This window comes from Callithrix jacchus, chromosome 4, assembly GCF_049354715.1.
Source record: "Callithrix jacchus isolate 240 chromosome 4, calJac240_pri, whole genome shotgun sequence".
NCBI lineage: Eukaryota > Metazoa > Chordata > Mammalia > Primates > Cebidae > Callithrix > Callithrix jacchus.
This window is the reverse complement of record NC_133505.1, coordinates 15,871,833-15,899,734: the sequence shown is the minus strand read 5'-3', so window position 1 is coordinate 15,899,734 and position 27,902 is coordinate 15,871,833. Positions and strand designations below refer to the sequence as shown.

Genomic DNA, 27,902 nt, shown 5'->3' with positions numbered 1-27,902 from the left:
ACCCACATGGGGCACGCAGATGGCTCTGTTAATGCCTGTGTTTTCCTCAGACTGATCCAAGCCCTGAGGCACAAGAGGGAGGATCTGTCAGCACAGGCAGCTCATCGCCTGGCTCTCACCACCAAGTTTCAGCAGGACGGAAAGACCACGGTGCACTTTTGCTTCCCTGGACTCTCACAAAGCTCAGTGCTGTTTATTTTCCTTTGCTCAATCTCCTCTTTTCACCACCAGGACAGTGTGAAGTCAAAATCTGTGCTCAGCACAAGACACAACAGAGAAAGAGGAAGAAACCGGCACACAATATTTTCTCCAGCGTGCTGCCTGGGGAGCCTGGCCTTGACTTTGACATGTGCTGGAGGTGTGGTGTCCAAAGTAAACCTTTTGAACTGTTTTTTTGGAACCTCCAAAAAGACCTTGCACATCAAAGGGGATCTGATCTCCCACGAGGTGCATTGCAGGCATCGTTAAGCATTTTGCATGAATCAAACACCTTCTGAAAAAGAAAAGAAGCCCAAACTCAAAGCACATGTCCAGCCCATGCCCCCAACTGCAGGCAGCCCCAAGCACATGCTTGCCACATGGCTTCACCTGGTTGGGTGGAATCAAACCCTGAGAGGCACGGGGGCTTCTCCATCACAGGAGCCGCTCTCTGTGTGCTCCCAGGCTGGGATACAATGGGGCTGCTTGTTGGAACAGCCTCACGACCCTGGCCTAGGCCCGCCTCAGGGGAGCCCAGGCAAACTCTGACTCCAGTCACAAGGGGAGCCCTGCTGGGCTGCTCCACCCCAAACGCCGAGGCAGGATGAAATCTGGGGCTGAATACAGAGTCCTGTGTGAGTCCTTGGCACCATGCCCAGAAAGCCACAGCAGCGTCCATGGGCTTGGTGGAGAATTCCAGGCTCTGAAAGAAAGCAGAGCAGAGAACAGAGCCGGAGCCTTGAGACTCTTCTGTCATCTTCCCTTATGGAATTCATTTGGCTCACCACAGGCAGCTGTGGCCATGGGCAGAGCATGAGCTCAAACTTCAGAGGCTATAGTTGCCCAGACAGTCCCAGAAACCGATGACACGTTCTCCTCTTGACCTGCCTGAGGAGGAAGGAGCTTCAGGCCCTTCCCCACAAGCTGTGCTACCTGCACAGTGGCAGCCATCCCACAACGGCAGAGGGAAGGGATCTGGAAGTCACTGTGTCCTCTCAATAACCCTCAAAGTGTCTGGGAGACACCAAACCTCTGATTTCACCGGAGGTACATGCAGCAATTGGTAATACAAGATGCTATCATTTCTGGCAATTGCCTTTTTAAAAGTCATCTTCTTCGGTTAGGAAAGTTCTAGGTTCAAGAAAAGAAAAAAGTTTAAAACCGCTAATGCAACCCGATTGGTAAGAGTTTTAATTAGCAGTTCTAAAACTGCACACATTCTGAGCTTTTAATTAATAGGCACAATTTCCATTGTATTTTACTTCAATAGGCGCTATATAAAACCAGTGAGTGGGTGACATTCCATTCAAAAAAGAACTGGAAGGAAAAGGCGGCAGGGGAAGAGTTGAATTTGGAGGAACAGAGAAGACAAATCAACTGTTTCTCTAAATTCTGCCTTTATAAATAAACATCGTCACCTACACCTCTCACTGGAAGCCCTTTAGCTCATGCCCAATCCACCCCTTGAATCATTTTAACACTTTGACACCCTGAACTGTGGGCCCAGACACTGGGGATGCCAGCCAGATAATTCTCCCCTCATTCCACAAATACAGACTGAGCATGCTATGTGCCAGATGCAGGCAAGTACCAAAGATGCCAAGGTGAGGGAGTTGGTCCCCACCCTCCGAGGAGCTCGTAGTTTTATGGAAGATGATCACATAAGGAAAAAGAATGTTCTATGTCTAGACCACAGGCACCTCAGGGGCAGAAACACTGTTCCATTCATTCTTATACTCCCATGATCTAGCCAGGGTCTAAGCAGAGTAGACAATTATTAAATGTCTGTTGAATGAATACAGGGTGAAAAATGTGTGCCTCTACACATACAATGGTGAACAAAGCAGGGCAGGATCCACCCTGCTCCGTGGGGTAGCCCCAGAGGACAGTTTCCTGGCATGCTGAAGCAAGGCCACACCGGTTGTTGTCCATGGCATCATTTCTAACTGCTCAGAACCCAGTCGAACAGGTTGTTAAATATTTTTACTATCATCTACTGGGAGAAAGGTGAGATCCCAGAGCTGGATCTTAAAGACAAAATGACAGTCTCTCAAAGTTGGGAAGGACATTCCAGACACAAGGACTAGTGCAGGCAATAGCAAGGAGACCTGAGCTTTGCCACACAAGTTGGAGATTGGGAAGAGGGAGGTTGGATCCTGCAGAGCCTTGTCTACCGTGTGGGGTTGCTTAGACTTTATCCTGAAGGCAATGAGGTCAGCACAAGGCTTTCATCAGAAAGAGACATGAACACTCTGATGGAAAAAGAGACAGGTCTGGGAAAAGAAACATTTGGAGGCTTTAGATATAGGCAAGTAAGAAAACGTCAGAGTCAGAGGTAAGACACGGGCGGAAGGGATGTATGAATACAGGGATATTTGGGAGGCAGGCTCTCCTTACACAAGTTGAAGGAACGTATTGGAAGCAGAGGATAAGAGAAGAGGGCTTGGGCAATGGGGGAGGCTGGGTTCCACTAACATGATAGGAAGCTAGCCCAGGTGATGGGACTAGGGAAGTGATGAGCATTACATGGCAGATGTTGCTTTTGCTGGGACAGATGGAGCACCCCAGGGTGGGACCTAGGTTTCTAGAGCTCAGGCAGATCTGTCTGGGATTTGCATGGGGTATTCTTCCACAGTCTCATGAAAACACACACACACACACACACACACACACACACACACACACACAGCTTCCAGAGATTTCAGAATGTGGCATTCCCTGGTAAGAATATTTCCATGTTTGACAAGAACCTGATGCTAATTCAGAAGATGCCACAGAAAACAGTGCACAATTAGAACGCGGCAATGACACCGATGTGTGAGTTCCGATAAAGCTGACTCTAGGAAGACTGCCAAATAGGGAGAAACGCCCAAGCTTCATTTCTCATATATGTTCTGAAGAGTTCAGAGAGAAGCCCTGGCACTCTCAATAACCTCAAGGAACCTTTTCCCCTTTTAAAGAATAAAAGAAATGTTAAAAGAAACCTTCTTGGAACATACCATCAAAGCCTTAGCCTGTGCTCGTTGCTCAGTCTAAACCACCTGCAGGCTTCCAAAACAGTGATAATCCCACCAGACTTCTACCTGTTGAATTCTAAACAAGAAATTGTGAACAATCAATAGATGGATTGCCTTACTAGCGTCTTCCCTTCAGATATTTTTCTTGTGGTCCTGGCTTCCCCAAGAGACAAGAAATTCTCAGTACACCTTCACATTAATCTGTCTACCCAAGATTCAGTGAATCCATTTTCTATCTGGTGCACACTATAATTTCCAGGTGGAGAATAAAGCCAATAAAGCCCCCCAAAATATTCAAACCTATATGGTTGTAGTATAGCTTAAGGGACCTTTGTGATCAACTTGATCTTCCACTTGACCTGCCTGTGAATTAAAAGTCACTCCTGACAGTCTCATTTTACTACCTGGCTGGGGCATGGAGAGAATAAGCAACACTTGTTACTGAAACATCGGGGGTTTGATCTAGGGCCTGCTGCTCACTGCACAGAAAGCCAATCACCGACCTGACGAGTATTGCCAGGAAGAAGGGTTTAATCAGGTGCTGCCAACAACGAGATAGGGCTCAGTCTCAAATCCATCTCCCTGACCCACTAAAACTAGGAGTTTATATAGCAAGGAAGAAATGTAGCAATGTGTAAGAAAATACAAGGAAGTAATCATCATAAATGAGGGGTTGGGTATCTCATTGGATGGATGGGAAGATCTGGTGAGTTTCAGTTCTTTGATACTTTTTGAAAGGCCTGGGGATCCTGTCCCAAGGAAGGAACTCAGATAAAACAAATGTAAGTTTCAAGCTTTAAGACCAGAAGGGTCCATTTCTATGTTTATCCAAAACAACTGTCTATGGGACTCTTGGGTCGGTTTTAGTAGCACCAGACAGTGCTGCAAATTGGCTGTAAAAGCTCGGCCTTAGGATAAGCGCTCCCGGTTAGGATGGTCAGGAATCCCTGCCACTTAGAGAAATGAATTCCAGCTGTATTACTTTGCCAACTATTAAACTCCCTTTGTTTCAAATAGAAAGTGGACACTTAAGCCAGCCCAGGTGAGCTGCCATGGAAGAGCTGCACACACTGAGGGGTTCACAGGCTTCTTAGCTCAGCAAGATCTTGATTCTTACATAGTTAGTACTTGTTATGTGAGGTAGTTCTGTTCTATAAAGTCACTGAGAACACTGAATTAGTAAATACTGACCCGTTACTTCTAGGGAAAATACAGTGTTAGGTCGCTGTGAGCCTCTAATTGCAACATTCTTACCAACCAATCAATATATAATCTTTTATATGTGTGTTTCTGTTTAAAGACACCTTATTTTATATATATTGTTGATTCATGAACACTGAACACACAGTCAGCAAGCAGCACTCTAACTCATGCCTAAACGAAGGTTATGTAACACACATAACACACATTTTCTCTATAGGGCATGTCACATCCTGGCACTTAGGGTCACTACACAGCTCTTCAGACCACACATGGAGACCAATTTAAACAGCAAAATCACCAACAAAAGGCACAAAAATGTGAAAAATGTGGCACTATATAAATCACAGGAAAAACACGTGTTTGCAGGATGAGAGGTGAAACATGAAGGCAGAGTAAGGTCTTATTCCGCCTCGGCTGGGAACATGCCCATTGGGCAACTGAAAACTTCCCCCACTCTGAGCATGTCCACTAATGACTGTGAATGTGCCACAAGCATTGGTTTGGAGATTATGAATAAATATCAGCAAGTAGGCAAATTTCCAAATATCCAACTGGTGAATAATGAGGATGGACTCTGGTGCTGTAACTCCTTCCTGAAACCCAGCTACTCTGTGGAGAATATAAACTAGATGCTTAAATACATCTGTTTAAGCGAGCACATCTTCAAGGTCACTCAAGCCACTTTCATTTTGGGGGATTTAGTATATATATCTATATATATGATACACATATGAGATATACAGAGATATATATAATAGATGTATAGATATATAAGATACATATGATATATAGATATATACTATATATTATTTATGATGCACATATTATATATGTTATATATATACTATATATGTATCTCGAAAATTCATACATATAGATATATGGTTTTTTTTTTTGAGTCAGGGTCTTGCTCTGTTGCCCAGAGTGCAAAGACATGACCATGGTTCACTATAGCCTCAACCTCCCCGGCTCAAATGATCCTCCCACCTCAGCCTCCTGGGTAGCTGGGACTACAGGCATGTGCCACCACACCCAGCTAATTGTTTGTATTTTTGTAGAGACAGGGTCTCACCATGGATGTTAGTACATTTTTTAAAACAAAAATTAAAACGAAGAAATGTCCAATGGGCTTATTTAAAATGCAGTATATTTTAAGTGCTACCATTTAACACATTAATGCTTTTAACTCACACCGTGAATATAGTGCAACTTGGTGGGTACTAATCACAAGACAATTAAAGGATTTTTAAAGTATTAATTCAAACATCATCACAGGCGGTGCGGTCTGACGGAGGAACACGAGTTTTACATGATGACAGTCGTCTTTTACTCCATCAGCATGTTTTCCTGACTATAATCCCATGTGAAGAGAATCCCTGTGTCTGCATCTGAGGCCCTTTGTGAACACGTGGCTGCAGCTGTCTGATCCTCCCGGTCCTCCCTGTGACAGACTCATAAGAGAAAGATGATCAAGGTCTCCCTAGTAGTTGAACTCTCTTCTCAAGTTCACGATGCAGCTAAAGGAACCCATTGTTTTATCCCCTGGGTGAATGGAAACACAGGCCTTCAGAAGCAAAGAGCCCAGGGCACAGCAAAGGAGCAGCTTCCACAAGAGCCGAGGTGGAGACTGTTTTTCCCAGGCTGTGCGATCCACAGCAGGTCACTGTCTGTCTGCAGGCCTGTTTCTGCCACTGTAGTTTGAAGATGCTTTAGACCAGGAAGACACTGGCAAACTTTATCTGGAAAGGTCTTATCGTATTTTAGGCTTTATGGATCAACAGGCAAAAACAAGAATATTTGTAGGTTCTTATATGACAAGAAAGAAAATAAACTTCCACAAGATTTTTCAACAATTAAAAATATAACAAAAACCAGCCAGCTGCAGTGACTCATGTCTGTGATCCCAGCACATTAGGAGGCTGAGGTAGGCAGATCCCTTGAGGCCAAGAGTTCAAGACCAGTCTGGCCAACATACCAAAACCCCCATCTCTGCTAAAAATATGAAAGTTAGCTGAGTGTGGTGGTGCACACCTGTAGTGCCAGCTACTCGGGAGGCTGAGGCAGGAGAATCACTGGAACCTGGGAGGCGGAAGTTGCAGTAAACTGCAATCACACCACTGCACTCCAGCCTGGGCGACAGAGTGAGACTTGGTCTCAAAAATAAATTAAGAACTGTAATAAAAAGTAGCCCATGTGCCATACACAGCTGGCTTTGGCTGCTGGGTTGTAGCTGCCAACCCAGCAGCAGCGCAGGCAAGTACTGTCCAGTGGACCCTTCTGTAATGATGTAAATGCTTCCATCTCCGCCGTGACCACTGAGTTGAAATGTTGTTAGTGTGACTGAAGAACTAAATTTTTCATGTTATTTCATTTCAATTAATTTAAATTGAAATAGGCACATGTGGGTAGTGGCTAATCACAGCTTTAAACCTTCTGTCCACTTCCTCAGAGTTTATGGTTCCACAGTTTACTGCCTTCAAGGGTTTCTGTCTTATAAAATTGGCAGACACAGACAGGTTAAAAGATTTTGTTCTGGTTGATTCCTTTGGTCTGCATTAATTTTCTTCTTCTCTAGTTTTCTACAATATTCCTAGTTTGCCTGTCTCATTTTTTTTTTTTTAGACGGAGTTTCACTCTTGTTATCAGGGCTGGAGTGCAATGTCACGATCTTGGCTCACCACAACCTCCACCTGCTGGGATCAGGCAATTCTCCTGCCTCAGCCTCCTGAGTAGCTGGCATTAAAGGCACGTGCCACCATGCCCAGCTAATTTTTTGAATTTTTAGTAGAGACGGGGTTTCACCATGTTGCCCAGGATGATCTCGATCTCTTGACCTCGTGATCCACCCGCCTCGGCCTCCAAAAGTGCTGGGATTACAGGTGTGAGCCGCTGCGCCCAGCCTGCCTGTCTCATTTTAATGCTAAATTCATAACTGTGCAGGAAGATGTATCAAGGAGCCACAACAAACTGAAACTGGACTACAGGATTTTTAATGTTTTTTAATATATTTTTTTCTTTTAGAGACAGGATCTCGCTCTATTACCCAGGCTGGAGTACAGTGGCCTGGATCGTGGCTCACTACAGCCTCTACCTCCTAGGCTCAAGCCATCCTCCCATCTCAGCCTCCTGAGTAGCTGGAACTACAGGTATGCACCACCATGCCCAGCTAACTTTTTTATTTTTTATAGAGACGGGGTCATACTACATTGCCCAAGGTGGTCTTGAACTCCAGGCTTCTAGCAATCCTTCCATCTGGGCCTCCTATAGGGCCAGGCGTGAGCCACCATGCCCAGTAGGATATTTTAAATTTGAAGAAAACACACAACACTCATCACGATCAGATGGCGCATCTACTACTAGCTCAGATCTATCCAACCATTCCAGTAGTACCCGCCCACAGCTTCATCACTAGCTAGTGTTGCATTCCTTTTGATGACATCATATCTTTGCGATGTCGACTTTTCAACAGTTGCAGTGATAAAAAGCAAGAACTGCCTGAAACTTAAAACACTGAACAATGTCCAATCTGATTCCTAACTTCCTTGAAGCATGACTTTTATCCCTTTCTTTCTCACTCCCTCAAAAATTGTACCCCTCTATTTTTCTCATCTGCGGAGTTCAACAACTTGCTTTACAAAACTTTCAATACCAGTTAGTCCTGACAAGAACTAAGTGAAGTTTCCCTGCCAAAATCTGGCTAAGGCAAGATTATGAACAAACTTCACAGAAGTACTTGTCACATGTAAACGGGGCTTCCCTAACTCACTATCAGGAGTATCTTTGCTTATTTTGGGTATTGTCAGAGGAAGTTTTTATTTTACTTTATTTATTTATTTAGAGCCAAGGTCTCGCTTCATTTCTCAGGCTGGAGTGCAGTGGCACGGTCATTGCTCACTGCAGCCTTGGCTCAAGCAGTTCTCCCACCTCAGCCTACCGAGTAGCTGGGACCACAGGTGTACACCTAGTTAAATTTTTTTGTATTTTTTGTAGAGATAGGGTCCCGTTATGTGGCCAAGGCTGGTCTCAAACTCCTGGGCTCAAGCAATCCACCTGCCTCGCCTCCCAAAGTGTGGGATTACAGGCATGAGCCACCACACTGGGAATTTATTTCTACTTTTTGAAAAAAAAATAGGAAGAAGCATGATTTGGATATTTGATCAATGGTCTCCCGACTAGGGAATAAGAATCCATTATATGTGGTCATCCCTCCCAGGCAACCAGCAGCCCTTTCTCCCCATACCTGCAGTCACAGGAAGTTTCATGAGTGACCTGTGATCTTTATGATGTTCTTTTCAACTCCCAGGGTGCCCTGGTAAAGAGTCATTAACATTTTTTTTCCATTTTGATCATGGAGAAAAGCTGGGAAACACAGCAAGTGCCCGCAGGAATAAAATATACAGTCTGCGCCTTGCTTTTCCTCTGCGTCATCTAGAACCTGAGATCCAGGCTGGAAGTTGTGCACAGAGCCACCTTGTCCATTCCTCTGCCCATGATCAAAGCAGCTCAAGGACTTTGTCCAGCTTCATGGAGAAATCTCCGCTGTAGGGCTGCCATTGCCTCCCACCCCCATCTCAGAGAGAGAGGGCCACAAACAAACACACTCCACCACTGGCTCAGGTTTACTGAGGTTCTGGTTTTCAACATATCATTTTCCTTGCCTGAGATTCAGCCCACTTTTTTGAGTTAGTCTCTTCTGTATCATCCCGGGGGGAAATCTCTCTTCTCCATAAAAACAAAAGGCCATAGGATCCGTTTTTCTTTTTTTTTTTTTTTTTTTTTTTTTTTTTTGAGACGGAGTTTCGCTCTTGTTACCCAGGCTGGAGTGCAATGGCGCGATCTCGGCTCACCGCAACCTCCGCCTCCTGGGTTCAGGCAATTCTCCTGCCTCAGCCTCCTGAGTAGCTGGGATTACAGGCACGCACCACCGTGCCCAGCTAATTTTTTGTATTTTTAGTAGAGACGGGGTTTCACCATGTTGACCAAGATGGTCTCGATCTGTTGACCTCGTGATCCACCCGCCTCGGCCTCCCAAAGTGCTGGGATTACAGGCTTGAGCCACCGCGCCCGGCCGAGGATCCGTTTTTCTAAAAGTAAAAACTCAAGTCCTGTTAAAGCGTCTCTGAATTCTGGCAACACGCACTGATGGACTGATGTTGATACAGGAGGTATAAATATTTCTCCTATACAAAAACAAAGTGCTTATATTAAAAAAATAAATAGACAACTAGATGACTTTCTTATCCTGAGATGTCATGATTCTGTGGACATCTCTGAGGGATCTCGCAGGTTCCCTTTGCTATGTGACTGTGGATGAATTCTATAATCTTCTTGCACTTTCCCTACCTGCATCTGGCTCAATTCAGAGAACCCACTATGGGTCCAGCAATATTCTAGGTACTAGAGATGTGGAGACAAGTAATTCAAAGAAGCAGCAAGAAACAGATGCATAAAAGATAACTCTAAGTGTTGCCCAAAAAAGTAGCCAAAAAGTCAGAGAACTTTAAAGAGAGGATCTTGAAGGTTCATCACAGCTATTCAGGAGCATCAGGTATAGAGAAGAGCATCTCTGGCAGAGGAAAGCATGAGCATGGGGGGACGCACGTGGTGCGTTCCAGAATGAGCAAAAAGTAGCATTTCTCAGCCTCTTAGCTTGTCTCTAGGCTTCTCCTCCAATCCATTCTGTACTTTAAGCAGAAGCAATGTTTCTCAATGCAGTTCTCCTAAAACCCTGTGGTAGCTACTCTCAGTATGCTTTAGAAAGCTCCACAGTCTGCCTACCTCTTCCCACTTCCGTCTCAATTTAACCATCCATCCAGTCCTTTGTAGCCACCCCTCTGTTCCCACCACCAAGCCTAGCCAACTTCACTTGGTCCTCCAGGACTTCACTTGGGGTGACCTCCAATGGGAAGTCTTTCCCAACTCCCAAGGCTGGGTTAGGTATTTCTCCTAAGTGTCCCCTAAGTATCCTGTAGCACTGATCAGACTACATTGTAATGCCTATTTGTCTGTCATCTCATGGGACTGTCAGTGACATAACAGTAGGAACTCAATGAATATTTGTGAAAGAGAGGGAGAGAGAAGGAACGAAGAGAGGGAGGGAGGGAGGATAGAAGGGAGGGAAGGAAGGAAGGAAGGAAGGAAGGAAGGAAGGAAGGAAGGAAGGAAGGAAGGAAGGAAGGAAGAAGGACTGTAGGGACAGAGGGAAAGGGAAGAAATGGCGGAAAGGAATAGAATCTTGGGAAAGTCTTTTTGTTTTTTTGGTTTATTTATTTATTTGGTTTTTTTTTTTTTTTTGAGATAGAGTCTTGCTGTGTCGCCAGGCTGGAGTGCAGTGGCACAATCTCAGCGCACTGCAACCTTCGCCTCCCGGGTTCAAGCAATTCCCCTGCCTCAGCCTCTCAAGTAGCTGGGACTACAAGTGCACACCACTACACCCGGCTAATTTTTTGTATTTTAATAGAGACAGGGTTTCACCATGTTAGCCAGGAGGATCTCGATCTCCTGACCTTGTGATCTACCCGCCTTGGCCTCCCAAAGTGCTGGGATTATAGGCATGAGCCACCACACCCGGCCAGAAAAGTCTTAAACATAAGGAATCAACTGAGAAAGAACCAGTAAAAGATCTGGGAAAGAGTAATGAAAAACAGAAGTAGGAAAGCGTGGTATCATTTGAGCAAAGCAGAAAAGAATATTCAGTAGAAGGCTGTTATCATTATAAGAGAAACGCTCGAGAGAAATCAGGTACCAATGATCAAAACTGGGTGTTTTTGCCCTTTTTTTGTACCGTAGACCTCTTTAGTAGTCTAACAAAGCCTATGGATCCCTTCTGAAAATAATATTGTTAAATATATAAAACACAATACATACAGTAATAAATAAAACTATTTATATTAAAATACAGTTACCAAAATATTAAAAGATTATACTATAGTCATATAAGAGTTGCAGTATTAATGCCTTAGGTAACAAGATCCGTCAGGAGGTCACAAAACAAGGTAATTTTTCCGCAGTCATGAATGAAAGCAGGGGATTAAGATAACCTGCAGCAAAACCATAATGTGATGTGGAAATATCTGTGGATACTACTGATGTTACCATGGTTTGCTGCCTACATTCATAATTGAAGGAAATAGTACATTTCAGTCAGAGTTTGGTGAAAATAAAGTATTTTCCCCATCCAAATTAAGAGTCCCCAGGTCAGGGCCCCCTCACCAAGTAAGGGAATTGGCAATGAGGTCCTCACTGACTTTTGACTTCTGACTTACAGCAGTTGCAGGCAAGTGACAGAGGCAGAAACCAGAGCAAAATGATGAGAGATGGGAGGAGGGGCAAAGGACACCATGATTATAGGATCCTCTTTCCAGGCGTTTTTGTGGCCAAATAAATGAAAAGGCTTGAAGTACCTCGAAGAAGAAGAGATGTCAAGGGGATTTAGAAATAGAACATGCCATCTTCTTGTGACCCAGAAAGTAACGTCGGGAACGAGGCTACATCACTGTTGGAAGCAGTTCCTGCCTCGTGGACAGAGGGCAACTGATCAGGCTAGGGAGTTACTAGCACTGTTTTTAGCAACGCAGGGAGATGACAAAGTTCTGCACAGCCTTGGAGTCAGAATTGTGGGAAAGGAGGCAATGCCACAGGATTCTTTTTCTCTGAAAAATAACTCTCATTGTTTAGGGTAAGACAGGTAATGGCTTGACTTCGGCACCACTCTGAGATCCCCACTCTTCCAGCAATGCCGATTGTAGAAAGGACCACAAAAAGAATTCCTCCAGTAGGTGGGGAAGATGGAATCTCCCAGAAACCTGCTCCAGACACAGCCTTTCTTGTGCAGATGAGAGATGGTCAAAGGGCAGCAAAAGTTATTTAACCTAGTATAGTTCTGGGTCAAGATTGAGGACTATCAACAGCTGTTGATATCTGAGCAACAGAATCTGAAAACAACAACAAAAGGGTGTGTGTCTGAGAGATGTAAGAGAGGGGTTTACAAAAAAACCGAGCAGCAAGCCAGACGTCTCTAAACCGTTATTAAACACAGAACCAAACCAAAATCAAAATAGAAAAAGTTACGGCTTCTTAACAACCATGCTTTGCTAGCCAAGGAAATTTAAAACAGGCTCCTAACATCTGACGAGCCGTGGAGCAGGAGGCTTCTGAGGGTCTGGGGGGACAGTGGACAGAAGGGAAGCTGTGTAGATATGCAAATACCGTATTCAAATCCAGGCTTCATTTTCCTGCAACTGAAGGTAATTAAGTGGTTAGAGAACTGCCTATGAACCTCCTCTTCGCCACAGAAACAATTGCAGATTTGTTAGCTAGTTGACTTCATCTGGCCTAACCCGGACCAAGATAAATCCAATTAAACATCCACCGACACAAAAATCAGAGTTTGTGCTATACTGGGAGCAACTCATACAGAGCCTGGGGGTGGTGGGAGCTGGAATTCTTGTGCAATGCTTTATACTCTGAGACGGGAACTCATAAGAGGTCTTTGGGCTCGGGGAGAACCTAATGGGCCAATTGCACCATCACTGAACATTGATAATTGAACACTGTTGATGATGTTCAAGTTCGTTGATAACTGAGCATTGCCTACCACTTTTCCGTGCAAGGAGTTCACATCCCTTTACAGAAGGGACCTCCGCCAGCCTCACTGCACCTCTGTGCCTTCCATGCACCAGACTCTGCTACCAGCCTGAGTTTCAACTCCAGAGCCAGGAGTAAAGAGATTTGTTGAAGGTCACCCAGCAGATGGAGGTTGAGCCTTGGGTAACACTAACTCCTAACCTTGCATCTTATTGTTCGCGGCGCTGTTTATCTCAATCTGTGGGTTCCAGGGAAATCTCATAAAAGCAGTAGTTTATGAGTATTCAAGAGTATTTGAGGTCATCCCTTGTGGCAACCACCTGGAATTCTAAGAGGATCTCACACAGGGGTTAAGGAAAAAATGACCGTATTTTTCCAAACCTAACAGCTTATGTTTCTAACACCCTACCTTCTAGCTGCACAGAATAAACCAGCGCTGGATTCCTGGAGACAATGTGGACTGAACGCCATGTGTAAACCAGAGAGTTCTATGCTCCTAAGGAAGGTGACATTCAGCTTTCGGGTAACCCCAGATCTCAGTCAAGTCTCCAGTGAAGCAAAGGTGCACTTTGTTCCCAAGAGTTCTGGCTGCAGTTTGAGGCTTGCTTTGGAGATTAATGGTCTCCTCACTCAGCACTCTCCGCCTCATTTAATAATCAGTGTGTCCTGTGAAAACATAAACAAGTGAAGCTCCTGATCCTAAGGGGTCAACCCAGGGAAGGAGAGAGAGGCCAGACTGCTCTCAGGCAGGGATGTCGGGAGGACTTTTGCTCAGTCTTGGCACAGATACTTCACAACCGGCACAGAACAGAGGGTCTCTATCGGGCCGCCGGGAACTCTGACTTCACCTGCCTTCAGCAAATGTGCCCTGTATGGTAGAGTAACTATTTAATAAGGCCTGAAAAGCAAACACCTTCTGTTTGTGCCTCTCCTGGTAAGAGGACAGCTGGAGGGGGAGGAAAGGGGCAGGAGGTGAGCACAGTTGTCTCCAGGTGTACTTACCTGGAGGTTCCACCCTCTGCAGTTTTCTTCCCCCCAATCTCTATTATTTATTTTCTCTGAAAGTCAGCTGGAAGCCAGGGTGTCCAGAGGATTTCACACAGCTGCCATCAGGCTGCCCACAGACCCCTCACAGTTGCCCAGGATGCACAAGCACTGACAGTCACACGGCTTTTAAAAGGCACCTCCTGCATCTAGGGGGGTTTGCTTTTGCCTGGAGCCAATGCCACTTTGATAATATAAAAATGTCCAGGAGGTTCTGTGAGTCAAGGTCTCAAATGGGATGGAAAGAAAGAACAAGGAGAAATGCTGCTGCCCATACAAGCAGACCATGAGGTGCACCATTACCGCCAGCCTCGGGCTGGAGCGAGCTATTTCTGGCCACCCCCAACGCCCATGTAGTCACTTTAGTACCAGTCGTGCTGCATAAGAACCTTTCAGTCAATGAAGGGCCGCATACACAAAAGTGCTCTCACAGGATTCTAATACCACCTTTTCACCTTTTCTATGTTGAGTTAGACAAGAACTTCCCATTGTGTTCCAGTTGCCCGCAGTATTCAGTCTACAGGGTAGCCTAGAGCTATAGATTCTACCATATAGCCTAGACAGAGTAGGCTATGCCATCTAGGTTTCTGTAAGTACAATCTGTGACGTTCTCACAATGTGGGAGGAAAGGGGCAAGAGGTGAGGACAGGGGCCTGCCTGCACGTGGATTTACCTGACGGTTCCACCTTCTACTGTCTGTAGCCTAGAAGCAATGGTCTATACCATCTAGCCTAGGTATAGGAGGTTACACCATGTGGCCTCGGTACAGTGTGCTCTGCCATCTAAGACTGTGTAAGCAGACTCCATGATGTTTGCACAATGACAAGATCACCTATCAACACATTTCTCAGAATGTACCCCTGTTGTTAAGCAACGCACAACTGTACTTAACACATGCCATAGAATCAAAATGGCCAAAGAGAACCAACCTGGTTTTCACCATCTGCTGTTGTAAAATAAAACAGTCACCTGGAAACGTTTACAATGTCATGACTAAATACACATTCTGGGACTCTTTCTACAAAGGAACGGGGTGGGAACCTCCCACTAGGCCCTTGCCTGCTCAGAGGCACATTGCCCAGGGGCTCCTTTGTCACCTTTGGGCCTTGCCACATCTGATGTGCCAGTCACTGATCTAGGCCACGTCCACACTTATCTCTCCACTCCTACTGCTTCTATCTCTCCACTCCTACCAGAGCTTGTGTGATACTGCGAGCGACTTATACATAGTCTGGGGGTGGCGGAGCTAGAAATCTTATTGTTTAGAGTAAGATAGGTAATGGCTTAACTCTGGCACCAGTCTGAGATCTCCACTCTTCATGCAATGCTGATTGTAGAAAAGGCCATAAAAAGAATTCTTCTAGTGAGTGGGGAATACAGAATCTCCCAGAAACCTGCTCCAGACACAGCTTTTCTTGTACAGATGAGAGACGGAAGGGCTGAAGTGGAATAGCCCAGGCGAAGAAACAGGCGCACAGCTCTGTTCCCAATCCAAGACCCGCGTTCGACAGAAAGTTCTCTGCTGCTCTGGTCACTTGACTCCTGCCCTCCCCCAGCACGTTGCCCTGGGAGCCCCGGCGCTCCCTCCAAACCTGCCCCTTGCCTCCAGCTCCAGCCTGAGCTTCTCCCTCTGCTCACCATGCCCATCTTGTCCCAGCTCCTCCCCAGAAATACAGAAGACTTTCTCATCTCCCAGGACAGCCAGGCCTCCTCTTAGGCGTTAGATTCCAGTAGACTTCCCTTCCACAACCATTCCTTCTCTGCATCTGTGTCCCAGCCCCTGCTAGAGCCTCAGCCTTTCTGCTCTCCTCATCTCAGGGCCTGGGCATGGGGGGAGTTCCCTCTGAGCTGCTTCCCTCCTTCCTTCTCAGCCAACCTTTGACTCGAGTCATCTCTACCCATCCATTTCCTCACACCCATGCCTTCCCACCCTCAGGCAGTCCGGCCCACACCTCCTGGCATTCCTGGAGCTGCAAGCTCTCAATTGTCAGCAGAATCTCTGGCCCCATCTAATAATAATCTTTTCTCATGTCTCATTTCACAATTTGGTAACACCCACCAGCACCCCCATCCCTCGCATGTCACCATTTTTGTTTCGACGGCACTGCCCTCCTGGGTTTATTCCTACCTGGGTATTTCCCTTCTGCCTCCTTTACTGTTCCTCTTCAAAAGGCAGGAGCAGAATAATCCATCTCCAAGGCTCATATTAGTCCTCAGCTTTGTGTTTTTTCTCACCATTCTCCTGCTCTGAAATATCCCATTGGTCCTCACTGCTGAGAGAAGGAAGTTCATTATCCCGGCCTTAAAGGCCATTATCCTTGCACAAGATCCTGGCAGCCAGCTCTATGCCCCACTTTCCCTTCTACTCCAGCCAGGCTGCCGTCTCCAGCCTGGACTGCAGGTGTTTTCATCAACTCCAAAGCTCTACGTGGGCCACGTCCCTTCTACTTCCCTCTTCTCTACTCAAATCCTACTCCCATTCCAAAGTCTAGTTAAATTCTGGTCTTTCTCAGAAAACAGAGAAGGTGATTTATATTCTTGTATATTCCCTCAAAGTTTATGGTATACATATGGAAGCCAAACGTAAAAACTCATCTAGCCAAACATATACAAACTCATTTAGTACATATCTACGTAAGCCATGCATCCCTCTGTATAGCTTAACCGTCTCAGCAACAAGCAAAACATGACACAGTTCTCTTCAAGGACTGCTTACTTTGCAAACATTGGTAGTCATAGTGCCCATTGTCATACACTATGGTCTTTATCTCATAAAACCATAATGAAATTTGTATAACCAAATTTCCTACTAAATAGACCCGTTTGTTCCTGCTACCTGTTGGCAGGGATTGGGGCAAACTGTCACAGCCAGTAGCAGTGTGTCACACTTGGCCTGAAGCCAACGACTTACACCAATGCTGTGGTTTATGTAAGATGACATTAAGCAGGCTTTGCCTTTTTTTTTTTTAAACAAAAATAGAGCACTTTGTTAAAGCATCTAAGTTTAAACATCCAAACACTGCACCAAACACCGTGTCTAAAAGACAACACTGGTGTGGCTTACTATTAAACAAAACAAACGTCTAGGAAAAAATTTACTATTGCTCGTCTTCAACTGCTAATAACTTCATCTAAACCCTTGTATTTATTTCACACATTGATTAAAATAATGTTCTGCCAACCGCAATTGCTGTTGTCCCCCTGGCCCCAATCCACTCCTTTTTTTTTTTTTTTTCTTTTGAGACGAAGCTTCACTCTTGCCGCCCAGGTTGGAGTGCAGTGGCACAATCACAGCTCACTGCAATGTTTGCCTCCCAAGTTCAAGCAATTCTCCTGCCTCAACCTCCCGAGTAGCTGGGATTACAGGCACCCGCCACTGCGCTTGACTGATTTTTTGTATGTTTAGTAGAGATGAAGTTTTGCCATGTTGGGCAGGCTGGTCAAACTCCCGACCTCAGGTGATCCGCCTGCCTCGGCCTCCCAAAATGCTGGCATGATAGGCGTGAGCCACAGCACCAGGCCACACCTCTTCATTAGTAACAGAGCCCACCGTTTTTAACTGAGCATTGCCCAGCCTGCCTTCTAGCTAGAAGTGGCCTGTGATGATGATGCCCAGTAGGACACATGCAGAAGTGTCATGGTAGCTTCTGAGAAGGCTCTAAAGGGAAGGAGTGTTCCCTTCTTACCCCTCCCTCCTTCTTGATGCTTCAGTGCAGACAAATGTCTTGGCTCCTACAAGCCTGCTCCACCATGAGTGGAAGAACATCTTCAGGATGGTGGAGAGAGACAGGAACCTGGTTCCTGACTTTTACAGAGCAGCCATACTCTCCTTGTAATACCTGCCTCCAGGGTTCGTTCCATGAGACAGAAATAAATACAAACCTATTTAAGCCATGGGGTTTTTTGTTGTTTTGGGTTTTGGTTTGTTTGTTTGTTTGTTTGTTTGTTTGTTTGTTTGTTTGTTTTTCTGAGACAGAGTTTGCTTTTGTCACCCAGGCTGGAGTGCAATGGCATGATCTCAGCTCACTGCAACCCCTGCCTCCTGAGTTCAAGCAATTCTCCAGCCTCAGCCTCCTGAGTAGCTGAGATTACAGGTGCCTGCCACCACTCCTGGCTAACTTTTGTATTTTTAGTAGAGATGGGGTTTCACTATGTTGGGCAAGCTGGACTTGAACTCCTGACCTCAGGTGATCTGTCCACCTTGGCCTCCCAAAGGGCTAAGATTATAGGCATGAGCCACCATGCCCAGCCTAAGCCACTGTTACTTAGAGCTTTCCATTATGCATAGCTAAACCTACTCTTACCTGTCACACTTATCTGGGAGTCAAAACTTATTCAGTTCATAACTTCTAGAAACTTCAAACCAAAATCCTGCAATATCTGTGTACACTGCTTTGCTCCAAAAGACCATGTGTATATCAATTCCTGTCTTGGTAAATGAAATGGATCTATGAGTCTTTTTAACAGAACAAGCAAAAACTGTATTTTTGTCATTCTCTGTCTCTGCTGTTCTTCTGTGAGTTTCTCCATCCAGATGAACAGGAGGCTCAGAGGTGCCGTGGAACCCGCAGGCAACATGGAGTAAGACAAACCCAAGCTGACACCCATCTCTGCCCTTTGGCAAATACGTGACCCTGAGTAAATGACATCTTGTGTTCGAAACATATGGGGTGAGTAGTTTCCATTTTAATCATCAAAACCCTACTGGGGCCCTGGCGCAGTAACGCGTGCCTGTAATCCCAGCCCTTTGGGAGGATGAGGCTGGCAGATCACCTGAGTTCAGGAGTTTGAGAGCAGACTGACCAACATGGTAGAACCCCGTCTCTACAAAAAAATACAAAAATTAGCTGGGTGTGGTGGTGGGTGCCTGTAATCCCAGCTCCTCGGGAGGCTGAGGCAGCAGACTCCCTTGAACCCAGGAAGTAGAGGTTGCAGTGAGTCGAGATCATGCCACTGTACCCCAACCTGGTGACAGAGTAAGACTCCATCTAGGAAAAAAAAACAACAACACCCTATTGGGGTTACTGTGAGAATTAAGTGATAGGAATATGTTTTAAAAATCCTGACCAGTGTCTGACATGTGGTGGGGGTTCAATAAATATTTAGGAAATCTAAAATAAAAAGAATATTGAAGCAGGGCATGGTGGCTCATACCTGTAATCCCAGCACTTTGGGAGGCTGAGGCATACATCTCCCAAGTGACTAACTTCTAATCAAATAATTGACAATATCCTTTTTTAAACAGAGATAACTGTGCCCCTCACATTTGTCGGGGTCTTTTGTACATCTGGATACGGAGGCTGTTAGCCTTGCAACCTGAAGGTCATGAAGTCCAGCTCTCTCATAAGCAATAAAGACTCATGGAAAGCACAAGACAAGAGCTAGCAAAGTTCAAGAGTGTGGAAGTTCACCTGCAAAGATGACCACCAATAATCCTCTCAACGTTGTGCACACGTGAGTGAGCACGCCATGCGAGAGACCGACTCGTTCCCCTCCGCTTGCATCTTGCATTGGAACCCAGCAGAGTCTCGTTGTGACTGACAGGTCTAGATAAGAGGCCTTGCTGCCTCTCTTTTCTCTCCTAGAAACCAGTCACCAAGTAAAAAGCTTAGGCTAGATTACTTGCCAAAGGATGACAGAATGGCTGGAGACAGGACTTGGGAGGAGAACCAAGGCCTCCCACTGATAGCCAGACTCGACCCCAGACCATGACAGACCTTCCCCCAGCCAACTCTCAGATCCACAAACCACAGGTGGCTCCAGCTCACAGCAGGAGAAGCAGAGCCTCTTCCCTAACCACAGAAGTATACAAAGTAACAAAGCATTGTTATTTTAAGTCCCTAAGCTTGGGGATGGCTTGTTACACCGCAATAAAAAACTGATAGAAAAGAGAGCATTACGCCCATGGTTCTCAGACACAGGACAGGGAATCCACCCTGCCAATGCCTCCCTCCAGTAGGCACCAAGCCTCAACCACAGTCAGGGAAGATGGCTACCTGTATTTTCAGCCACCTCTGCTTGAAGATGCTTACTTAGCCCTTGGTACCCATCCTCTTGGAGCTAACTGCTTTAGGCTGTCCTTTGAGCTTGTTTTTATTATTAGTTTCTATCTCGTATATTACCTTTAAAATAGCAAAGAGAAATAACTTGAAGGGCAGAGCCATGAAGATAACCCAAGTCCCAACAGAGGAGCCAGAATGGTTTTCCTCGCCATTAATTGGCTCTGCCAATTCACTATAGTTAAATTCCCATTTTCCACTCCTAAGTGAATTCTTATTACTAAACCCTGTAGTAAAAATAATAATAGCTCACATTTATTGCATTCTTAACATGTGTAAGGCATGGTGCCAAGCATTTCAGAAGCATGATATCATTTAATTTTTTAAACAACTAAATGAAGCAGATCCGATTCATTCATCTATCAAATATTAATCAGCCAGGCACCGTTCCAGGTGCCGAGGATACAGAAGTAAACAACATTGACAGAGACCCTGCTCTCGTGGTGTTTGCATTCCATGTTGGAGACTGGCAGGAAATGCACAGTGTGTAAGAAGGTGAGAAACTCAAAGGATGGAAGACATACAGGAGAGTAAGAGCCTTCTAGATCAGGTGACCTTTGAGCAGAGAGTGAGGGTGTTAGCCTTGGAGACAGCTGTATAGGAAGAAGACTCCAGGCAAGTACCATTCCCTGTGCCAGGAACAGCTTACCATGTTCTAGGAGCAGCAAAGAGATCCGAGTGTCTGGATCAACAATATTTAGTGGTGAGACCAGAGAAGTACCAAGGAGCCATGTTAATATGGCCCTGCTATGCCATGGCAAGGACTCTGGCTTTATTCTGAATGAGCTGGGATGGCACTGGAAAGTTTCTATCTCACCTTTTTTTTTTTTTTTTTAAAGACGGAGTCTCACTCTGTTACCCAGGCTGGAGTGCGATGGCACCATCTCGGCTTACCGCAATCTCCACCTCCAGGATTCAAGCGATTCTCCCGCCTCAGCCTCCTGAATAGCTGGGATTACAGGTGCCCACCACCACACCCGGCTAATTTCTTTTTGTATTTTTAGTAGAGACAGGGGTTTCACCATGTTGGTCAGGCTGGTTTTGAACTCCTGACCTTGTGATCCACCCGCTTCAGGCTTTCAAAGTGCTAGGATTACAGGCCTGAGCCACCTCGCCCGGCCCCATCTCACCTTTTTAAAAAAATCACTCTGGGCCAGTGGCAGTGGCTCACCCCTGTAATCCCAGCACTTTGAGAGGCCAAGGTTGGAGATTACTTGAGCTCAGGAGTTTGAGACCAGCTTGGGCATCATGGCGAGACCCCATCTCTACAAAAAATTAGCTGGGCTTGGTGGTACATGCCTGTGGTCCTGGCTACTTGGGAGGCTGAGGTGGGAGGATTGTTTGAGCCCAGGAGGTTGAGGCCACAGCAGGCCAGGATTGAGCCACTATACTCCAGCCTGGGCGACAGAGCAAGAGCCTGTCTCAAAAATAAATAAATAAGTAAATAAAAACAAAATCAGTCCAGCTACCTTAGAGTGGGGGAAGGAAAGCCCTGTTCAGAGACTAATGCAATAATCCAGGTAAAATACAAGGGTGACTTGGACCAGTGTGGTAGCCCAGGAAGTAGGGAGAAGCTGCAAATTTCTTGAAATCTCTGGAATGCAGGGTTGCCCAGATTTGCAGTATTTGGGACACAGGGGTAGCAGAGAGAGAGAGAGAGAGAGCTCTATTATGTTAGCATCCTTATGCCCATTTTACAAATTTGGAAGTGCAAGGCAGAGTAGCTAACTTGCCCAAGATGATACTGCGAATAAATGCAGAGCCACATCTCAAATCAGGATTGGTTTGATTCGGGAGCTCATCCTCTTCCCCACACTGCCCTGCTGCCTCACATTTAAAACCTCTAAGCCGCCTCAGTTGGAAATTCCACAGCCTAAACTGTCCCAATCCTACCCTGCCCTGTCCACACATAAAATAGAAATAAGCCAAATCCCTGTGTCATTCAGCTGATTGCTGAAGTAGTGCCGTGCCCTTGTGACTTGAATGACCCCTCCCCACACAGGAAATACAAAACCTAAAGCCATACTGAGGGACGCTGACAAGCGCCTGCCCCGGTCACGGCAGGCTGGACCAATTAATTACAAGGGATTGCCTAAAATCTGGGCAAAGGCTTTTCTCTCTGGCTAGGTTGCCAAACAACTCCTCGTATCTGATTACCTAAAGAGGGCAGAATAACAATTCATAAAACCATCGCAGAGGCGATTTCAGAAACGGCCCATTTTTAAGTGTTCAGTGGTTTTATCATAACCTGCCGCTCAGTAATATTAAATTTGATACTGGAAATGAAGTTTTCCACTAACAATTTCCACAAATGGAAGAGCTCTGATTCTCTTATTCTGCCTGGAATTCTTCTTGCTGGGGAGCACTCAGAGTGTGGCACAGCAGTAATGCAAGCATATTTGTGCGGCTGCTTTTTAGAAGAGGTGTGTGTGTGTGTGCAAATGCCTTTGCACACGAAAAAAGTCCCGGTCATGACCCTGATGCACTAGGTTTGGAATTTTTTTTATTAGTGTAAAGCTTCATTAACATTCTCCAATATAAAATATTTTTAATAAGAGCCAAGTTCCCTTCCCCCACTTTCAAATTTCCGGTCACCAAAGTGGAAAACAAAAGGGCCTTCTATGAATGTCTCTCCCTTGCTTTCTTTCTCTCCTTCCTCTCTCTCTCTCCTCTTTCCAAAGCAGAGGACTCCAAAATTTTCAGCTGCAAAGCCTTGGAGACCCCAGAGATTCAGCTGTTAAGAACACCAATTTCCGACTGAGGACTCACATGCAAAGGGAGTGAAGGATAAATGACATCACAATTTATTGCCCCAAAAACAACTTTCTCAACTCAAAGCAAAACCATAATTATGGGTGAGAAAGACACTCCCCGTTAACTGGCTGTGAAAGAGTGATTTACAATGCATTCTTCCTCACAGTGGAAGGCCTCTTGGCAGTCACAAATACAGGTTTTGTGTATTCAGAAGCAAAGCTCAGAGGAGCAGAAGAGAGTAAAAAGGACATTCTGCACGGGAAGTGTCCCCCTTTCCACCACATTTATCCCATAAAGTCCCAGCACTAAGAGCTCTTGGAAAATTCCCCATTAGGAAAACAAACTTGAACCACGATCAGGACAAAGACTGGCCCCTTTTTTTTCTTTCTTTCTTTCTTTTTTTTTTTCTCTTAAGTAGTTTCCTATCTATTGAAATCTGCTGGTCGGTTTATGGTTTACGGAAAGATAGCAGTGGCACAAATGAGGAAAACGCTAATACAATTTTAAGTTAATAGAACCACATGGATCAACCTGGTGCAGTGGCTCACGCCTATAATCGCAGCACTTTGGGAGGCCGAGGGGGGCAGATCACCTAAGGTTGGGAGTTTGGGACCAGCCTGGCCAACATAGTGAAACCCTGTCTCTACTAAATACAAAAACTAGCCAGGTGTGGAGGTACATGCATGTGATCCCAGCTACTCAGGAGCTGAGGTGGAAGAATCACTTGAAGCCAGGAGGTGGAGTTTTCAGGGAGCCAAGACTGTGCCACTGAGCTCCAGCCTGGGTGACAGAGCAAGACTCCATCTCAAACAAAACAAAACGAAACAAAAAAAACATAGACCTAACCTTGCCACCTTGCCAGAGACAGACAAGGTATTAAATTCTTGTATCTGAGAGAACTGTCAAGCGTCAAAGCTAAAACAACACTGTAAGATAAGCAGGTGTCCAAGGGTACCCTTTCCTGACATGACCAGGAAGAGAGGCTCGTTAGAGAGAGGGCAGGAGCCTTTAGGAAATGAAAAAGGCAGGAGAAAGTAAAGGAGCCCAAAGAAAGGAGAACGGAGCCCAGGGACAGGGAGCTTTAGAGGAACCACCTAGAAAGAAAGTGCCTGCCAGCAGGAAGCCTTCTTTCCTAGAATCCCAACCCCAGGCAGCATATTTCTAGAAGGTACTGAGTCAGGACCCACTGAGCTTTCCCCCAAACCTGAAGAGCTTCTCACATATGTCTCTTAATATTTCCAATCAAAGCAGGTGACCCAGTGCAGAAGCACTGCATTACATTTCCTCCTACGACAGATGTGGTCTCCAAAGAGAATTAGCCTTTGCAAATTCCCTCCGGGGCACTGGGAATTAGTCCATTTTGTGACTATTGGGAAATAGTCCTATATTAAGGGAGAAATGGGTGTGGATTACAATTTTCTGCCCTGAGTTGTCTTTAGGAGGCATGAGTGGGTATAAATGAGTATACCCAGAGAGGAGGAAAAGGATGGGCTCTGGAACAAAATGAAACCTAGGGTTCAAACACAGTCTGTCTTGGAGCAAGAAACTTAAACCCTGAGCCTTATCTGTTCCATGGGGTTGAAATAATTACATCAAGGACCTGCTGTGGATATGACATGAGGTGCCTGGCACCAGACTACCACTAAGTTGGTGTTCAGTGCCAGGGAGGTGGGTGGGGGCCCCCTCCTATGCTGCAATACCAGAGTCAATTGCCCTAAACTCAGACACGTGACTCTGCAGTAAACAGAGCTAAGGAGCAGTTGGCTACGTTGGCTATGCTGAGGCTTAGAATGAGAAGAAAATTAACTATGGAAAAGAAATAGATGGTACCCTGTCAAGAAGGCCTGATTAAACAAGAGAAAAAGAGGGTGACAGCAACTCTCTGCCCATCAGCACACCAACCAGAGTCTTGGATCATGGAGAGGGCTGTCAGGCACAGGATAGGATGCCTGGTGACCTTTGAATTGCTGGTGAGCAGGGTATAATGATTTTAGTATAAGTGTGTCCCAAAAATTGCATGGGCATCTTTTACTAGAAATGAGATTTGCTGTTTATCTGAAATTCAAACGTAACTGGGCATTCCATATTTTTGTTTGCTAAATCCTTCAACCCTGATCATCATTGCTTTGGTCCACTGAAAGCAATGCAGAACAAGAGCCAGAAAACTGAAAAGCCAGCAAAGAGAAATTCAGGGAGCCCATCGTTCACCTTGCCACCATTGACATTGAATGTCCTCCCATGCCTGTTCCTAGACAGGATCAAGCAGCTAGGAAAGAGAGAGTCAAAAGGAATCCAACTATGGGGGAAAAATAGAGGCAGGTTTGGAATAAAGACACAGAGGGAGGAAGGAAAAGAAAGGAAAAGCAAGAAAGAGCAGGAAGAAAGGAGAAAGAGTAGGATGGAAGGAAATCAGGCAGACAGACACAAAGACCTCCTTAGCTAGTTTGAAAAGATAATATGAGCTTGCAATGTACCATAGACTATGTTCCTATAAGTTAAGAATAGTTACGAAACTCATTTCCTGCCACCAGGTGCTGGGGAAAAAGTTTATCATCCACTGCTCCTTTCCAGAACGCAGGGAGTGAAGGAGCAAGGTTTCATCATCATTGCAGCAACTGCTAAGCCTCTCAGGGCACTGGGTCGCCGCTCAGGTTCCACAACAAGAGGCTGGGCTTTCTGCACTCAGATGGCCGCTCCTCTCTGGACACCTTATGGCATTTTCCACAATCACTAAGTCTCTTCCTATCTGGGGAAATAAGTCCACCAGCACCTTCTCCCACCTCATCGCGTCCTAGGTAGATCCTCTCGTAATCCAAGATGTAAATCACACCTGTGAGTTGTCAGCAGCGATTTCTCTTTCCCACAGCCTGTACTGCAGGCTAAGCCAGGGAGGTTGTGGGAGTGCAGAAACATAACCCTGGGACAATGGGATCTTCCCTTGGGAGTCCACGGGCATGGGCTGAATAGACACAGAAGAACGCCTGAATCCTTCAAAGAGCAAAGTGCAAATGAATACAAGATACAGTCAATCTGAAAAAAAAAAAACACACCCTCTAGGCCACAGGGAGTGTTCAGCAATTTGTGGCATTTTCAGACTTTTCCCACTCAATAAATATAAAGGAAGCTAGACCCGGGACTGGTGCAAAACTAAGGAATCCCATCATCCCAGTAGCAAGCAAAACAGTGGTTTGAAGCCACAAAGAAAACACCAATTCTTGAATTTCCTCCTCCTTGCTGTGGGAAATGCACAGCTGATGAAGCCCCTTCCCTTGCCCACAACCCACACACATCATGGAGCAGAAAACACCAGTCTGAAAGTCAAAGCAGGAAGGCAGGGGAGGAAATTGCAAGGTCAAAGTGACTGCCCGGGGAAGTCTGATTACTCAACATGTTTAAAGCATTATTAGACAGTCTGGAAGTTGTAGACACGGAATGAGACGGGGAGGGGTTCCAAGGAGCTGCAGAAGGAGGGGCTGTAAACTTGAGAGTCCCTCCTGGAGTTTTACTGGACTGCCTGCAACACTCCGGGGTACAAGTTAAGAGAGAGCACATGGGCAAGGAGTCAGCCAGCCACGTACAAAAGGAAAGGAGTGTGGCGTAGAGGTTAATTGTGGCCGTCAGAGATGAGTGGGTACATGGGGAGATTCATTTAAAATTAACGAGGCATTGGTTGCATTTTATAGGTCTTCCTAGGTAGGAAAATCACACACCAAAGGGGCAGGAATGGAATGGCTCCACAGAAGTGTTTCCTGACCAACCCTTAAGCCAAATGGATGGGCACTGGGTCTCCATCAGAGAAGCACAAAGATCTACGGATTTCAAGAGCCAAGGACAGGAGAAGGGACCCAGCCACATGCCTGGGCTGGAGCCAATCCAGAAGAGGTCACAGCAGTTCAGGGGAGAGGCCAGACCATGAGCCCCGAGGATCTACATGCTTGAAGCTGAACAATTTGCTCTCCCTGCCTGAGACCCCAGTGTGAGAAAGACCTCAGTGACAGCTGTGTTTGAGCTTCTCCTTCTTAATATTGCCACCTTCAGAGTCAGAAACAGTGTGAATAACTCCCCCAGGCAGTGCCAATAACTGCTTGGCATGGATGCTTCTAGACAGGCACAGATGCTTCTAGAATCTTACTTGGGATGTGGGTGGAAGTGCCTCTGTCAGGATGATCCTGATTCAGAAAATGTAGGCTAAAAGTTGCCTCCTCGGCAAGTATCTCTCATGAGATCCATTTTCTCTCTCTTATGCCCCAGGTAAAGAGTTGTTTCTCACTTTGTGAATTTCATTCATATTCCTATCTCATTTGCTTGATTTTTTTTAACTCTGTTTGATTCAAGATTCAGAACTCTGTCTCACTTTTAATTCATACCTACCACATAGCATATCAAAGCTCCATAAAGTTGTCCATAGGTAAAGGAATGAAAAGACAGAGCAAATTTCTAACTCTGGTAACTAACCAGAGATGAAGGTAAAACAAAACAAAACAAAGATGTGGAATGAAGGGGGATAATTCAGGTGGAAAAAAAAATCCACATGTCCCAAAACTTTAAGCTAAGAAGGAAAGAGGCTGGGTACAGTGGCTCACACCCGTAATCCCAGCACTTTGGGAGGCCGAGGCGGGTGGATCACCTGAGGTCAGGAGTTCAAGACCAGTCTGGCCCACATGGTGAAACCCCATCTCTACTAAAAATACAAAAAATTAGCTGGGTGTGGTGGCATGCACCTGTAATCCCAGATACTGGGGAGGCTGAGGCAGGAGAATCACTTGAACCTGAGAGGCAGATGTTGCAGTGAGCTAAGATGCACTCTAGCCTGGGCAACAAGAGCGAAACTCTGTCTCAAAGAAATGTAAAATAAAATAAGAAGGAAAGAGAGCCATGGTAATACACAAGCCATCCAGCAATATTCTCCACTAAACTGGGACCATGACACTGCTAGCACTGGGCTGGGGAATGAGGACAGAAAAGAAATTGAAATAAGGAGACAAAGCACCCATCTCTTATGGTATCAAAGCTTCCCACTGCTAGAAAATAGAGACTCAAG

General features: G+C 45.6%; 1 protein-coding gene across 25 annotated transcripts in view; it reads right to left on the bottom strand.

Annotated features, from left to right (window-relative positions):
- LOC128931702 (uncharacterized) overlaps positions 1 to 27,902 on the bottom strand; it is a 664,375-nt gene that overhangs the window by 396,453 nt on the left and 240,020 nt on the right. The window contains exon 6 of one of the 25 annotated variants that reach the window (XR_013533740.1): positions 163 to 27,902. This exon is cut by the window's right edge and continues 51,229 nt beyond it. The exons of the other annotated variants lie outside the window; for them this stretch is intronic. The gene's annotated coding sequence lies outside the window, so the exon portion shown is untranslated. Of the gene's footprint in view, positions 1 to 162 lie in introns of those variants that run through there. 25 annotated transcript variants of the gene reach the window in all.